The sequence below is a fragment of the Hibiscus syriacus genome, unplaced genomic scaffold (genome assembly GCF_006381635.1).
Source record: "Hibiscus syriacus cultivar Baekdansim isolate YM2019G1 unplaced genomic scaffold, ASM638163v2 tig00112988_pilon, whole genome shotgun sequence".
Taxonomy (NCBI): domain Eukaryota; kingdom Viridiplantae; phylum Streptophyta; class Magnoliopsida; order Malvales; family Malvaceae; genus Hibiscus; species Hibiscus syriacus.
Genome location: NW_024063432.1, coordinates 839,216 through 843,832, shown reverse-complemented (window position 1 = coordinate 843,832; position 4,617 = coordinate 839,216). Strand labels below are relative to the sequence as shown.

Here is a 4,617-nt window from a genome sequence, read left to right as displayed (position 1 = left end):
ATTAATAATTAAAGGTTGCCATATTCATCATAGTTTTAATAAAACTAATAATCAATTTAAACTTTGAGTTTAGTAAATTGTAATAAATTATATTCATTTTTTATATCCTAATTATTTTAAATATGTTTTCTTTGGAAAAAATTATCATATTCATATTATTTCAGTTGGAAGGAGAAATATTCATCCTAAAGTAATTTAGGGATTAATTTCTCTTCAATTGGAAATATTGAAATATTTTATATTTTTTCATAGAATTATGAAGTTGAATCTGAAATAACAGAATCTTAAATTAAATTTATATTTGAATTCTTAGACTTTCACTACTAGAAATAATTTTATAATCGATGGGTACCAATTTTAGGCATTGTGGGATGTTAATCATTCTCCAAACGTAACCGACTCCGAATCCTTTTTTATTACTAAAAAGAATGAATTTCTAGTTATACGCAAACTGATTTATCTTTTAAATGGTGTCTTCTTAAAAACTCTTTTAAAAGATGATTTTTAGGAATTCGACCTACTTAACCAAAAAGGTTTGATGGTGACTCCAAAACATTTTATTAAAAACCATTTACTTATTCACATACTTTTCCGCAAAGAAACATTTGTGCCCGGGCGAAAACCGGTTACGACACACCTGATTTGAACTCAATGAGTAGAGGTGAATTGATCCATGAAATTTGGGGTCGAACAGCCGCCATTTACAGCAATCGACGGTGACCAACGATGGCGTCCAACACTAGCGAAGAGTGGAACACCACCTTCTATTTTATTTATTTTAAATTATTTTTTATATTAAGTAATAATAAAAAATTTCATATCATACTAAAATAATAATAAAATAATTCAGAATGATTAAAACAAGAACAATTCAAAAGTTTGATGAATAAATTAAAAAAATTAAAAATACATTTAGTAAAATAAAAAAGAGTAAAGTTCAGTTAATAAAATTTATATAATTATATATTTAATCCTCAATAAATACATATTATATCAATTTAATCTTAATTTTAATTGAATTCAATTAATTAACAATCCAATCCAATCAGGTAATTATATTATCGTATGTTTATTAAAAAAAGCTATATTATTCTATATGTATTGTTAATCATTTTCATGGGACTTTATTCAAGCATTATTCTTTGCTCAAACTTTCGGCAAAGGGTGTTGTCTACTCCTTTAATTCTTTGCTTCAACATGCTGATAGGTAAGGGTTAAAGTAAAAAGAACTTTACGCTTTTCAGACATATAATCAATGGTTCTACAAACCAAAAATTCCCCCACACTTATTGTCTTTTGCTCACTCATGGATCTGTCTGCTGTTTCTTCCGCTCTGTAAACAATCGGCGAGTTAAGTAACGTCCTTGTTGGGTGTGGATGAGCAAGTTGAGAGCTTGGGAAGGGAGCTGAGATGGATCAAAGCTGCTTAATGGTGGCTGGTGCAAGAAAAGTCGATAACGAAGTGATACGTACCAGTGTTGCAGAGATCAGAGAGTTGGCCTACGATGTTGAAGATGTGCTCGAAACGTTTTCCCTCAAAGTTGCATCCAAAAGGAAAAGTGGTTTCTCAAATTGCATCAAAGGGTGCGGTTGTTTCCTCAAGGAGGTGTGTTTGCTCCACCGGACCAGTCGGAGATAGGGAAGATCACGGCCAGAATCGAAGAATTGACACGACGATTGAAGCCGTACAACGTAACAAGGCTGGGGGATCACGGTGAAGGGCCGAGTTCATCGACTGAAAGGCGAGAACAAGGCTGGGGGATCACGTAACAAGGCTTAGCCTCAAGAGGTGTGTTTGTATAGTTGGGGAGTCCTGTCCAGTACTCCAGTGTCCATGAGTTGAGTTAGGTTATTAATTATTTTATAATCATAAGCAATGTTACATCTTTCATAGTAGGAGTGTAGGACAGCAACCTCCCTATCATCAACTTGTTTAGCTTATCTTTTTACACAGAGTTAACTAGTAAACCTAGCATCATTAACTTGCTTGCCGACGGGCAAAGCGTATCGAAAATCCATCATTTCTAGTTTCAGTCCTGTTTTCGATTTCACATCTTTGGGAACTTGTATTCTAGATCTCATCTAATTTAATTTGTTTTCCTTACAGAAAACATGGTTGATGCGAAATTGAAGCAGTTGGGGGAGGAAATGGTTAAACATTGTGCAAGGCTTCCATTAGCCGTAGTCACGTTGGGAGGGATGTTGGTTACAAAGGACAACCCATTAAATGAATGGCTAAAGGTATCTGCAAATGTGAAATCATACTTGAAGAGGGGCAAAAGTGAAGGACCAGAAGATGTGTTAGCCTTGAGTTATGATGATTTGCCTCCCTATTTAAGGCCATGTTTTCTTTATTCAAGTCATTTTCCTGATGATTATGAGATATCCGTTGATAGGTTGAATCAATTGTGGGTTGCCAAAGGTATTGTTCTATCGAAGGACGAACAGATCCGAGACATTTGAATCACCTCCATTCAAGCTGCCTTATTCTCTGTAAGTTAAGTTTAGATGCGGAGATAAATGAGTTACCAAAGTACAACCTCTTGTCTCCGAATCTTGCGTACGTAAAGTTGAGCTTTTGCAGGCTTGAGGAAGATCCGATGCCAACACTAGAGAAGCTGCCTAACTTGAGGATTCTTAAATTGGATTCTGGGGCTTTAGTAGCAAACAAAATACTTTGCTCTGCACAAGGTTTTCCTAAACTTGAGTCTTTAGAGGTTAAATGCCTCGAAAACTTGGAGGAGTGGAACGTGGAAGAAGGAGCCTTGCCTTCTCTTCCGCGGATTGGAGATCAAATACTGCCGAGCGCTGAAGATGGTTCCGGTTGGATTGAGGTTCATTACAACCCTCCAAAAACTGGAGATTAAAGGAGTGTCAAAGGAACTCAAAGATAAAGTGGTGGAAGGAGGAGAGGATTTTAACAAAGTCCAGCACATTCCTTCTATCATATTCCAAGGTGAATGTGTTATCCCAAGCTAATTGTTTCAAGGCAATACTTAAGTTAGGCAGCTTCTCTAGTGTTGGCATTGGATCTTCCTCAAGCTTGCAAAAGCTCAACTTTATGTAAGCAAGATTCGAGGACAAGTGGTTGTACTTTGGTCGCTCATTTATCTCCGCATCTAAACTCAACTTACAGAGACTAATGCCGCTTGAAAGGAGGTGATTTAAATGTCTCGGGTCTACTAGTCCACCATGATCAATAATAGACCGGAAATGGAGATATTTTCCTTCAATGATGGGTGGATTCTTTTCAAGTTCCTCCTCATTAAAATCTTCGATCTCGAACGGGCCTCGAATCACCAACTCTCTAAGGTTCCACATGTTGATAAGATCCTTTAGATAACAACTCTTGGGATTGAGATTCACAAGTGTTTGCAGGTATCTCAAAGTACCCAACTTCAACTTCGTTTTACTATCATATTTCAAAAGGAGATATAGATGTCTTAGTTGCTTCATCATCCATATCTCAAAGCACCCGAAGATATGGAACTTGTGGAAAGGTGCATGATTCAAGTACGAAATAGGTAATCTCATCCATTTAAGATTCTTGTTTTTTGCTAAAGCCAAGGGAGTTTGGCGATACATGCACAATAGTTTCAAATTGCTAAGAGTCCTAAATTATGAAGGAAGATTGAAGTCTGTTGATTTTGCAGGATGCAAGTTACCCAATGATATAGGTAATCTCATCCATTTAAGATTCTTGAGTCTAAGGGATCTTGAGATCTAATGGTGGAAGTTACCGTCATCTTTGGGCAACTTAAGGTGCATGCAAACCTTGGATTTAAGACTTGGTAATAATATATTTCATACTGTTCATGTACCTAATGTGATATGGAGGATGAAGCAACCATATCCCTAAGGAATGTAGTCGTAAAATAAAGTTGAAGTTGGGTACTCTGAGAAACCTGCAAACACTTACGAACTTCAACCACAAGAGTTGTTATCCAAAGGATCTTATCCACTTAACAAACCTTAGAGAGTTGGTGATTTATGGGCCGATCGAGATTGAAGATTTTAACTATGAGGAGTTGGAGAGGAATCCACCCATCACTGTGGATGGAGCCATGCCCTGTTGGAGGATCATATCGGAGAAAAGTCCCAAGTTTCCTTGTAATCTAAAATATAAGAGAATTTGAAATTTTCAAAAGAGTGACATATATGTACAAGACCTTTTGAGTAGGCGCAGCATCCTTGTTCGGCAAACTTTCCTATTGTCCAATATTAAATGTGTAACTCTTAAATTATAGCTTGACTGCATCTAAGTTGATAATTGTGTGGACCTAATACTTATTATTTTGGGTCTTGCTTGATTGTGCTTTTAATGATGCTTGAATGATCAATTAGACATGCTAGGTTATTATGATTCCAAGCTTGAATATGTTTTATGTTCATTATTAAGGTAAATTACATTCGTTGAACTTTTGAATTACTCTTGTTATAATCATTCTGAAATATTTTATTATTTTTTTGTATAATGTGACATTTTTTATTATTATTTAATATAAAAACAATATAAAATAAAAATAGAAGGTGGCTGGTGGTTGTTTGTCTGTGTTGAATGCTACCATCGACATCATAGATGTTGGTCGTTCAGTCCCAAATTTCATATGTCGTTTT

General features: G+C 35.7%; 1 long non-coding RNA gene across 1 annotated transcript; it reads left to right on the top strand.

Moving 5' to 3' along the window:
- The first annotated feature begins 1,146 nt into the window (after nucleotides 1–1,146).
- On the top strand, nucleotides 1,147–4,262 carry LOC120185018. The gene is made up of 3 exons (XR_005522087.1): nucleotides 1,147–1,789; nucleotides 2,108–3,524; nucleotides 3,654–4,262. It is a non-coding gene; the product is annotated as an uncharacterized LOC120185018 (long non-coding RNA).
- Nucleotides 4,263–4,617: the final 355 nt, after the last annotated feature.